This window comes from Schistocerca nitens, chromosome 10, assembly GCF_023898315.1.
Source record: "Schistocerca nitens isolate TAMUIC-IGC-003100 chromosome 10, iqSchNite1.1, whole genome shotgun sequence".
NCBI lineage: Eukaryota > Metazoa > Arthropoda > Insecta > Orthoptera > Acrididae > Schistocerca > Schistocerca nitens.
In genome coordinates, this window is record NC_064623.1 from 69,009,397 (window position 1) to 69,022,218 (window position 12,822).

Here is a 12,822-nt window from a genome sequence, read left to right on the forward strand (position 1 = left end):
AATATGGCCGCCAGCTCTGCAGTGAAACCACTGCAGCTATCTGGCAAGGAGTGCAGTTCAATATGTCCTCCATGAACATACACAAAGCCTACGTGACCATCAGCCATCGAGCTGCCAGTGTAAACCACTTCATGGCCACGGTACATGTCAAGAATCGAGAGGAAGTGATAGCACAGGGCTGCAGGTTTAATGGAATCCTTAGGGATTCCCAGAAGAATCTGCAGCCTAGGTGTACACCATGGAGGTGTACGTAAATGGACCTCGAGGAGGGGTGGTAATGGAAGGGACCGGACATGAGCCGAAATCGTAAGCCCTGACCTGGGCAGCTGATGCGGGAGAAGAACCGTCATGGGTGGGAAAAGGCGACAGTAATTCAGTAATCTTCCATGGAGGGACTTCGGCCTCCACCAGGACACTGGTCACTGGATGTTCTAAAAGCTCCCATCACTTGGCGAACGCCACAGTGGTGCACTGGGTCGAGTAAACGCATTGCTGAGGGCACCGCTGAACTGTAAACCAGACTCCCATAGTCAAGGTGGGATTAAACAAGGGCTCTGTAAAGCTGCAACAGCATATGGTGATCTGCACTCCAGTTGGTGTCAGGCAGTAGAGGGCATTCAGGTGCTGCCAGCACTTCCGCTTAAGCTGACATAGGTGAGGAAACCAAGGCAATCGGGCATTGAAAACCAGTCCTAAGGATCGATATGTGTCCAGTACAGTGAGTGGATTGTCATTTAAAGTTCTGGTTCTGGATGAATGCATGACACATGACTTCGCAGCTGAAAACTGGAAGCTGTGGGCAACAGCCCATGACTATGCCTTGTGAATGGCTCCCTGTAGGCACCACTCAGCAATGCCAGTACTGGAGGAGCAGTACGAAATGCAGAAGTCATCTGCATACAGAGAAGGTGAGACCGATGGCCCTACAGCTGCTGCTCGACCATTAATAGCCACTAAAAACAGAGGGAAACTTTACGGAGCCCTGCGGAACACCATTCTCCTGAGTACAGGGGGAACTATGGGAGTCACCGACTTGGACACGGAAAGTACGGAGCAACAGGAAGTTTTGGATAAAAATTGGAAGTGGCTCCCGGAGCCCCCACTCATACAATGTGGCAAGGATATGATGTTGCCAGGTTGTGTTGTATGCTTTACGTAAGTCAAAAAAGACAACAACCAGATGTTGGTGTCTGGAAAAGGCTGTTCGGATGGAAGACTCGAGGGACACAAGATTATCAGTGGTAGAGCGACTCTGGTGGAAGACGCCATGACATGATGGAGCAAGTAGGCCACGTGACCCCAGGACCCAACCCAACCACCGACACACCATACGTTCCAGCAGCTTACAAAGAAAGTTGGTGAGGCTGATGGGCTGGTAGCTATTCACATCAAGTGGGTTTTGACCAGGTTTGCTCTCCCGCCATTGCAATGGAAAGATGTCGTTGCACCAGATCCAGCTGAAGATGACAAGGAGATGTTGCTTGTAGTAAGATGAGGGACGTTTAATCATCTGACTGTGGGTCCGATCCGACCCTAGAGCTGTGTCGGGGCAATGTGGAAGGGCGCTGAGGAGCACCCACTCTTCAAATGGGACGTTATAGGGTTCACTGTGGCATGTAGTGAATGAGAGGACTTTCCTTTCCATCTGCCGTTTGAGGGCACAAAAGTCTGGGGGCTAGTTCTCTGATGCAGAGGCTCGAGCAAAGTACTTGGCAATCACGTTTGCGTTGGTAGATAACACGCCATTTATGTTAATGCCAGGGACACCTGTTGGGGTCTGGTACCCAAAAACATGTCTGGTATTCGTCCAGACTTGAGAAGGTGACATATGGCACCCAATGGTCGAGATGTACCTCTCCCTACACTCCTGTTTCTGTCTTTTTATAAGCTGGCAAATGTGTGCACGGAGCTGTTTAAAGGCTGTTAGGTGCTCTAGGGAAGGGTGCTGCTTATGTTGCTGAAGAGCTCACCAACACTCTTTAATTGCCTCAGAGACTTCCGGCGACCACCAAGGTATTGACTTTCTTCGGGGGCACCCTAAAGAATGAGGGATCGCAGTTTCCTCCACAGAAATTACAGTTGCAGTGACCTGCTCAACCACAACATCGATGGCACCACGTGGGGGAGATTCAACGGTGATAGTAGAGGTAAAGGCTTCCCCATCTGCCTTTTTGAAAGCCCAAGTGGGTAGGCAGCTGTGGGCATGACACCAGGGGAATGACAGGAGAATGGGGAAGTGGTCACTACCACACAGGTCACCATGTGCTCTCCAGTGAATAGATGGGAGATCAATGGCCGAATATGTGCCATGTGCCACACTGAAATGTGTGTGGTCACCTTTATGTAAGAGGCAGAGGTCGAGCTGTGACAGTAAATTTTCGACCTCCCTACCTCGGTCAGTAAGCATGGCGCCACCTCACAAGGGGTTATGTGCATTAAAATCTCCCAAAAGTAGGAAAGGTTTCTATTATAGTCACTATGGGTCCTGTAATATCCCTTATAGCCACAGAGGGCAGGGGTCTGCATTGCCGGGAACCAGGTTTCCTGGGGGGCAGTGTAGAAAGCAGGTGTAAAGCTTAACAGTTGCCATAGCTCAGCCAGGTGGTGGAAAAAACCGCTGCAGTTCCACTGGAGGATTAAGTGATCGTGAGACTGGGAAGGCATGAAACACTCAATGAGGCAGTCTATGCCTCAGAGTCACCTGCTGCCACCAGATGTGTACCTGTGCAATTGACATCCATTGTGTCTGAGGGCCCAGCAAGACCTAGGTCCTCACCGGACACCAGAATCTCCACCTCACCCTCAGACACAGAGTTTGTAGGTAGTGGTGGTGGGGGTGCCACCACAGTGCCTTGGTTCTTGGGGGTCTTTTTCTATTTAGGGTTCTCCTGCTGCTCCTTAGGTTTGTCTGGCTGGGAGGGCTTCGGTGATTCCATCTCAGGGACTGAGGAGGAGTGTGAAGCCCTACAACCAGCTCCATGTGGTTGCTTCAGTGAGTATGGGGATGTGAAGGACGGCCACATTCCCGACAGGTGACACTGGAAGTACAGCGGGAAGACATATGGCCGAACTTCCAGCACTTATAGCACTGCATCGGTGGAGGGATATATAGCTTTATGTCACAGTGGTAGACCATCACGCTGACCTTCTCGGGTAATGTGTCACCCTCGAAGGCCAAGATGAAGGCACCAGTGGCAGCCTAATTATCCCTCGGACCCCAGTGGACGCGCCAGACGAAATGGACACCTCGCCGCTCTAAACTGGCACGCAAAGGACTGCAAAAGAAGGTCCCTGTGAAATGTAATTCCCTGGACCATATTTAGGCTCTTATGGGGCGTGATGGAAACAGACACATCCCCCAGCTTGTCACAGGAGAGTAGTGCCCATGACTGTGCAGAGGATACTGTTTTGATCAAGACCGACCATGACCACATTTTAGACAAGCTCTCCACCTGCCGAAACTTGTCCTCTAAATGCTTCACAAAAAACTGAGGTTTCATTGACAAGAAAGATTCCCCATCAACTCTTGTACATATGAGGTACTGAGGTGAATAAGCTTCGCTGCCATCCTTAGCCTGGCGTTCCTCCCATGGTGTGGCCACAGGGGAGGTCGGGGGGTCGTATTTCTTGGCACTGAAGTTAGTCCTTGATCACATAGAGACTGCTGGTGTTTCACCACCAGCAAGAGATGACGTACTACGCTTCATGGCGTGTCATCTGCCCTGATGCTACCCACTCTGACCACGGGCCCTCCCCACGGATGCCTCCCAGCTGCAGCAAAGGCCACCTGGCAGGATGGCCATTGCCGGGCATCCCCATGCCCCAGGGGATGGGCATCTACTCCTTGGCATATGCGAGGAGGCATCAGCAGAGTGATCCCTGTGTGGTGATGGGGCTACAACCAACAGGGTACATGGTGGCCGCACCACAATGGACTGGCTATCGTGCTGGATATCAGGCGCAAACAAGCTAGGAAGTCCATTATCGTTGACAGTGCAGAAAGCGATACTGCACAGACGATGGAGGAAAATGCACCCAGGAGGGTGACCTCGCCCAATAGCTGGAGAATGAGCGGAAGTGCAGATCCAAATACGAAGGATACAAGAGGTCTCTGCGCGTGATGGACACTATGCACCGTGTAAGGCGCCCTCCCTCAATTGGCTCGCTCTTTGGGAAAATTTTGAAAAATCAAGGTCAAACCCTACAGGGTTCAACACATAAAGACTGAAATGTGTGAGACTTCTTTTAGTTGCCTCTGATGAGAGGCAGGAATACCTCGGACATGTTCTAACCCCAGACCCGCAAGGGGATGCCTTCGTGTATTTCCATCACTCGGGGTGGTAGACTGCATGACACCAGGGCTGTGCTGCTGACAGAGAAAGTAAAGTGGAGAGGAGGAGGCCTAAACGACCAGCAGGTGTCGCTTTGTTTGTGCACAACTAGCACTCAGTGGCTCATCCCACTAAGCTCTGACTGCTCGACACGTAGACGGCCCAGCAGAGGGATCGAAGCTCTTTTCGCCCTTGCATCTTGGTACTTCCCACTGTAGTACACCACCAACCACAGAATGTCATATCATTCTGTAAGGATATGAGGGTCACTCGTGAAGAGGTCATCTTCCCCCACCCCTCTCCCCCCGTCCCCCCCAATTAGTTTGCTATCGCATCTCCACACTGCTGACTCTGCCGCTAGTGGTCCCGGACTGGCCTCCGCATTGCTGTGAGTGGGATCCTCACTGCTGGATGCCCACAACTTCCACACTCACACAGCAGCTGCTCTCAGGATGTCTGGTACACAGTGCACCACACTGCAGTCTGTAGGGGGGATGCAGGTGCTGGCACCTCTAGTGTTCTAAAGGGTGGTATTTCAGTAAAGTGTTTGGAGATGAGAGGGAGAAGAGGGTCTCCTCTATCAGCGAAGAGCTTGTTCTTATTTGTTCAGTTAATTGCAGAAAGTTGATGGGGAAATGGCTTCTACAGATGATGGTTATCACAGTTTTAGTCCGGTAAGCAATTTACATGGACATAATAGCTCTTCTAGCTTCAGATTAACTATCGTGTTACTTCTTCAGAAGTAGCATAATCTACCTCTCTTTCCTGTAGATTGTAATCCTCTGTTTTTGAGAGCAGTCAAAATTTGTTTCTGAAGTGTAATCTATTGACACATTTGCTCAAAAACAACAGTGAGACCATCGTCTCCAAGGGAATGGCAGTGGCCAGCTTGTTTTCTTGAGAGTCTGTGTGGTGGTAAGTGCCAAAGCACAAGTCTAAAGGGTTGTTTATCTCACTGCTTTCACTGCTGCAGTGATTCGGGAATACCTAATTGCTGTGTGGTTTCAGGCTACATCGAAGTGTGTCTTGCTCTATAAATGACCCAATATGAACATTGGAAGGAGGCAATGGTGCACCGTGCCCCATGAGTGAGTCTGGTGTTAAATCTGACCTTTGGGTTGGTAACAGCTTTGAATCTCAAATGTCTGCACCAGAACTTGTACAGTTATACGGTTACCAACCTGTTTTGTGCCTCTTTAGTCTCATACATATTTTCACTCTTGTCACCAATCCTCTTCATCTAATCAATAGATGATTTGACACACAATTTTCAATGAAACACCACTGAGATTACTTTGCGGTTCACTTACATTCATTATTTCTTAACACACAATGATCAATTTAATGAGAATCTGTTGATATAAATTTCAAAAGCACTTAGTTTATGTGAATTGTAAATTTGGAATATTTCTGTAAATAAAATGTTCCTACATGAACTATTTACCCTACTGTCATCAGCTGTTATGAGTAATAAAGTTTAGCGAAATACATTGTGGATAAAAATGTGGCAGTTTTAAATACTCTTGGTGTCTGTGTTACTTGTGTGGTAGAAAACAGAACAGAAAAAAATGATTTAAAGAGTAGAACCATAGTTAATGGAGGTATTCCACCTCGCCATATGCTACGGGCTGCTGTGACAAATCTGAGTTGGCGATGCTGCAGACCTCTGCCTACATAAATCGTGTTGTAAACTTCACAGACACACTTTACAGAGACACTTCGCTTTCACCACAGATGCAAAGTACGAGACAGTTTGCTTCTCCACAAAATCTGGATTCAGGGATATGAGATTGTCATTTGAACTGCAAGTAACAACAATCATTGTAGTGTTGGTGTATTCTTATGGCACACAGCTTTTAGTCAGTGTGGTCATTGGAGATAATATGTTCCTAGTTCATGTATCTGAGGAAACAACACCTTTGTCCAAACTTGTGCTTTTCCTGTGAATTTTAGTTGGTTAAATTTAGTTCCCCCCACCCAGAACATTCTGGAAACATCCCCCAGGCTGTGGCTAAGCCATGTCTCCACAATATCCTTTCTTTCATGAGTGCTAGTTCTGCAAGGTTCGCAGGAGAGCTTCTGCAAAGCTTGGAAGGTAGGAGACGAGGTACTGGCAGAAGTAAGCTGTGAGGACGGGGCATGAGTCATGCTTGGGTAGCTCAGTCGGTAGAGCACTTGCCCGTGAAAGGCAAAGGTCCCGAGTTTGAGTCTCGGCCTGGCACACAGTTTTAATCTGCTAGGAAATTTCATATCAGCGCACAAACGGCTGCAGAGTGAAAATCTCATTCTGGAAACATCCCCCAGGCTGTGGCTAAGCCATGTCTCCGCAATATCCTTTCTTTCAGGAGTGCTAATTCTGCAAGATTCTCAGGAGAGCTTTTGTAAAGTTTGTAAGGTAGGAGACGAGGTACTGGCAGAAGTAAAGCTGTGAGGACGGGGCGTGAGTTGTGCTTGGGTAGCCTAGGCGGTGGAGCACTTGCCCGCGAAAGGCAAAGGTCCCGATTTCGAGTCTCGGACCAGCACATACTTTTAATCTGCCAGGAAGTTTCATATCAGCGCACGCTCCACTGCAGAGTGAAATTCACATTCAGGTAGCAGATAGATTATACAGGGTGGCGCAGGGAAACTGGAAATTTCGAAATAACGTGATTTCCATGAATAAATTCATAAAACTAGTAATTTATTAACGAAAGTGAATGTATTCAGTATGCCATTACTCAGTATGTCTTTACAATCAAAATGTCCAAAAGTGTCTCTTTACTTTTTAAAGATGACATCGGAAAGATGTGCTCCCATTCGGCGTTCATACTCTAACAGTCTGTTATGAAAACTCTGGAATGCACGGTGTAGCAAATCTTTGGGGAATGGCAGTGATTTCGTTTTCAATGTTCTCCTTCAGTTCATGGATTGTTGCAGAACGTGTATGGTACACCTTGCCTTTAAGATATCCCCACAGGAAGTAGTAGCACACACTAAGATCAGGGGATCTTGCAGGCCATACAATGTCACTGTTATGTGAAATAATGCTTCTTCCAAACAATTGCCAAACTGCTGCCATCGATTGTCGAGCAGTGTGTGACGTGGCTCCGTCCTGCTGAAACCACATGTTTTCGACATTAAGATTAAGCTCGTACAGTCTCAGTGTAAAGATTGTTTGAAGCATTTCAACATATCGAGTGGATGTTACTGTCACTGCACTACCATCGTCACGTTCAAAAAAATAAGGGCCGATAACACCATGACATGATACAGCACACCATATTACGACCTTGGCACTATGTAGTGGTCGCTGGTGAAACTCACAAGGATTGTCCTGCGCCCAATAACGAAAATTCTGTTTGTTCACGAATCCGTTCGGGTGGAAATGGGCTTCGTCTGATATCCATAAGTTACCAAGGAAATTCGCATCCTCATTGATTTTAGCCAATATCTGGCTACTAAACTCCATACGTGACACTGGGTCTCGTTCATGTAAGTGTTGCACAATCTGCAACTTATAGGGATGGAAGTCTAATTCATGCAGTATTCTTTGTAAGCTTCGTTGCTTAATCCCTAGCAAAAATGCCTGCTGTCGAACGGAGCGGTGAGAACTTCTCTAGGGCTGCAATGTTCTCTGGGGCACATACCGTTGGAATGCCACCTGGAGCTTTCTTTTTCAAGGCAGATCCTGTTTCTTCAGAATTACGCACCCACGTTGTAATCGCATGCACAGATGGGACACGTCCATGACGTCCAAGCTGGTAATGGTTTCGAAATGTTCTCTGCCCGGCAGTCGCACTATCACCATTTTCGTAAAACGCTCTCACAGCTACTGCACGTTCCGCACCAGTTCAATTCTCCATGATTACTAAATGGCAATGCTTTCACATCAATTGTGCAAAGTTTCGAACATCTGCCGGCGCTACAGTGCTGCCAACTGTAACGTTCAAAATTTCCCATTCCCCTGCACCACCCTGAATAATGATAAGACAGAGATTTAGGAACCAACTTTTAAGTCGTAAGACAATTCCAGGGGCAGATGTGGACTCTGATCACAATCTATTGGTTATGAACTGTAGAGTAAAACTGAAGAAACTGCAAAAAAGTAGGAATTTAAGGAGAAGGAACTTGGATAAACTGACTAAACCAGAGGTTGTAGAGAGTTTCAATGAGAGCATAAGGGAATAATTGACAGGAACAGGGGAAAGAAGAAGAATGGGTAGCTTTGAGGGATGAAGTAGTGAAGGCAGCAGAGGATGAAGTAGGTAAAAAGATGAGGGCTATTAGAAATCCTTGGGTAACAGAAGATATATTGAATTTAATTGATGAAAGGAGAAAATATAAAAATGCAGTAAATGAAGCAGGCAAAAAGGAATACAAAAGTCTCAAAAATGAGATTGACAGGAAGTGCAAAATGGCTAAGCAGGGATGGCTAGAGGACAAATGTAGGGATGTTGAGACTTATCTCACAAGGGGTAAGATAGATACTGCCTACAGGAAAATTAAAGAGAGGTTGGGAGAAAAGAGAACCACTTGCATGAATATCAAGAGCTCAAATGGAAACCCGGTTCTAAGCTATGAAGGGAAAGCAGAAAGGTGGAAGGAGTATATAGCGGGTCCATACAAGGACGATGTTCTTGAGGACAATAATATAGAAATGGAAGAGAATGTAGATGAAGATGAAATAGGAGATATGATAGTGCGTGAAGAGTTTGACAGAGCACTGAAAGACCTAAGTCGAAACAAGGCCCCGGGAGTAGACAACATTCCATTAGAGGTACTGACAGCTTTGGGAGTGCCAGGCCTCACAAAACTCTACCATCTGGTGAGCAAGATGTATGAGACAGGCGAATTACCCTCAGGCTTCAAGAGAAATATAATAAGTCCAATTCCAGAGAAAGCAGGTGTTGACAGATGTGAAAATTACCAAACTATCAGTTTAATAAGCCACAGCTGCAAAATACTAACCCAAATTCTTTACAGACGAATGGAAGAACTGGTAGATGCCGACCTCGGGCAAGATCAGTTTGGATTCCATAGAAATACTGAAACACGTGAGGCAATACTGACACTATGACTTATCTTAGAAGATAGGTTAAGGAAAGGCAAACCTACATTTCTAGCACTTGTAGACTTAGATAAAGCTTTTGACAATGCTGACTGGAATACTCTCTTTCAAATTCTGAAGGTGGCAGGGGTAAAATAGATCACGTAACCTTTGAGGAGGTACTGAATAGATTTGGGGAGAAGAGGAATTTGTGACACAACTTGATTAGAAGAAGGAATTGGTTGGTAGGACATGTCCTAAGGCATCAAAGGAACACCAATTTAGTGGAAGTGTGGAGGGTAAAATCATAGAGGGAGACTGAGAGATGAATACACTAAGCAGATTCAGAAGGATGTAGGTTGCAGTAGGTACTGGGAGATGAAGAAGCTTGCACAGGATAGAGTATCTTGGAGAGCTGCATCAAACCAGTCTCTGGACTGAAGATAACAACAACAACAACAACAACAACAACAACCTACCTACCTACACAGTTAAGGGATGAAACATTGTACTCTATAAACCATAGAATGCTAGTTTTGTTTTTGCTAATGATGATATCCCCCTGAGTGGTTATTAATTGGAGATCCTAATGAAGGATATTTTACCCAAGAGGATGCCATCATCATTAAGACACACAATAGAGCTCCATGCCCTGGAAAAGTAACTGCTGTAATTTCCCCTTCCTTCCATCTGTTCAAGGTACAAACACAATAAGGCCACAATGGCTAAAGTTACAGGTCCATGTAAATCATCTAGACCAGTGGTCACCAAACATTTCTGCTGCAGAGCCAATGCTGACACTGTTGCACAGCACTTTTGGCAGCATATGTACCACCCTGGTTATCAAACAACAACCTACATAAATTAGTATGTTATGAGATCTCAATAAGCTAGCTTATAGTAAGGGCATGATAAGTTATCTGCCAACATCAACTAATAATGTTTTAATGTCTACCCCATTCGGAACACTTCATGTCGACTGTTGTTTGTTTCAGATTGCTGCCACCCTCAGAAACCCCAAAATTGTGACACTATAATTTCCTGATAAAATGTTGTTATGTTGGCTGTGTGAGTGGATGATTAACTAATTAACAGCAGTAACTGTAGCTATATTTACATGGATTACACAGCATGTGACATGATCACAAATGCATAGTACCACGTGTAGAAGTGTTGCTGTTGTTGTGGTCTTCAGTCCTGAGACTGGTTTGATGCAGCTCTCCATGCTACTCTATCCTGTGAAAGCTTCTTCATCTCGCAGTACGTACTGCAGCCTACATCCTTCTGAATCTGCTTAGTGTATTCATCTCTTGGTCTCCCTCTACGATTTTTGCCCTCCACTCTGCCCTCCAATACTAAATTGGTGATCCCTTGATGCCTCAGAACATGTTCTACCAACCGATCCCCTTTTCTAGTCAAGTTCGGCCACAAACTCCTCTTCTCCCCAATTCTATTCAGTACCTCCTCATTAGTTACGTGATCTATCCTCTAATCTTCAGCATTCTTCTGTAGCACCACATTTCGAAAGCTTCTATTCTCTTCTTGTTCAAATGGCTCTGAGCACTATGGGACTTAACATCTATGGTCATCAGTCCCCTAGAACTTAGAACTACTTAAACCTAACTAACTTAAGGACAGCACACAACACCCAGTCATCACGAGGCAGAGAAAATCCCTGACCCTGCCGGGAATCAAACCCGGGAATTCTCTTCTTGCCCAAACTATTTATCGTCCATGTTTCACTTCCATACATTGCTACACTCCATACAAATACTTTCAGAAACGACTTTCTGACACTTAAATCTATACTTGATGTTAACAAATTTCTCTTCTGCAGAAACGCTTTCCCTGCCATTGCCAGTCTACATTTTATATCCTCTCCACTTCGACCATCATCAGTTATTTGGCTCCCTAAATAGCAAAATTCATTTACTACTTTAAGTGTCTCATTTCCTAATTTAATTCCCTCAGCATCACCAGATTTAATTTGACTACATTCCATTATCCTCGTTTTGCTTTTGATGATGTTCATCTTATATCCTCCTTTCAAGACACTGTCCATTCCGTTCAACTGCTCACCCAGGTCCTTTGCTGTCTCTGACAGAATTACAATGTCATGGGCGAACCTCAAAGTTTTCATTTATTCTCCATGGATTTTAATTCCTACTCCGAATTTTTCTTTTGTTTCGTTTACTGCTTGCTCAATATACAGATTGAATAACATTGGGGATAGGCTACAACCCTGTCTCACTCCCTTCCCAACCACTGCTTCCCTTTCATGACTCTTGGCTCATATAACTGCCTTCTGGTTTCTGTACAAATTGTAAATAGCCTTTCGCTCCCTGTATTTTACCCCTGTTACCTGCTGAATTTGAACGAGAGTGTTCCAGTCAACATTGTCAAAAGCTGTCTCTAAGTCTACAAATACTAGAAACGTAGCTTTGCCTTTCCTTAATCTTTCTTCTAAGATAAGTCGTAAGGTCAGTATTGTCTCACGTGTTCCAATATTTCTACGGAATCCAAACTGATCGTCCCCCAGGTCAGCTTCTATCTGTTTTTCCATTCGTCTGTAAAGAATTCGCGTTATTATTTTGCAGCTGTGACTTATTAAACTAATAGTTTGGCAATTTTCACTTCTGTCGACACCTGCTTTCTTTGGGATTGGAATTATTATATTCTTCTTGAAGTCAGAGGGTATTTCACCTGTGTCATACATTTTGCTCACCAGATGGTAGAGTTTTGTCAGGACTGGCTCTCCTAAGGCTGTCAGTAGTTCTAATGGAATGTTGTCTACTCCCGGGGACTTGTTTTGACTTAGGTCTTTCAGTGCTCTATCAAACTCTTCATGCCCTCAAGCACATCGCCCTTGTATAGACCTTCTATATACTCCTTCCACCTTTCTGCTTTCCCTTCTTTGCTTAGAACTGGGTTTCCATCTGAGCTCTTAATATTCATACAAGTGATTCTCTTTTCTCCAAAGGTCTCTTTAATTTTCCTGCAGGCAGTATCTATCTTACCACTCATGAGATAAACCTCTACATCCTTACATTTCTCGTCCAGCCATGCCTGCGTAGCCATTTTGCACTTCTGTCGATCTCATTTTTGAGACGTTTGTATTCCGTTTTGCCTGCTTCACTTGCTGAATTTGTGTATTTTCTCCTTTCATCAATTAAATTCAGTATCTCTTCTGTTACCCAAGGATTTCTACTAGCCCTTGTCTTTTTACCTACTTGATCCTCTGCCTTCACTATTTCATCCCTTAAAGCTACCCATTCTTCTTCTACTGTATTTCTTTCCCCCATTCCTGTCAATTGTTCCCTTATGTTCTCCCTGAAACACTGTACAACCTCTGGTTCTTTCAGTTTATCCAGGTCCCATCTCCTTAGATTTCCACCTTTTTGCAGTTTCTTCAGTTTTAATCTACAGTTCATAACCAATAGATTGTGGTCAGAGTCCACATCTGCC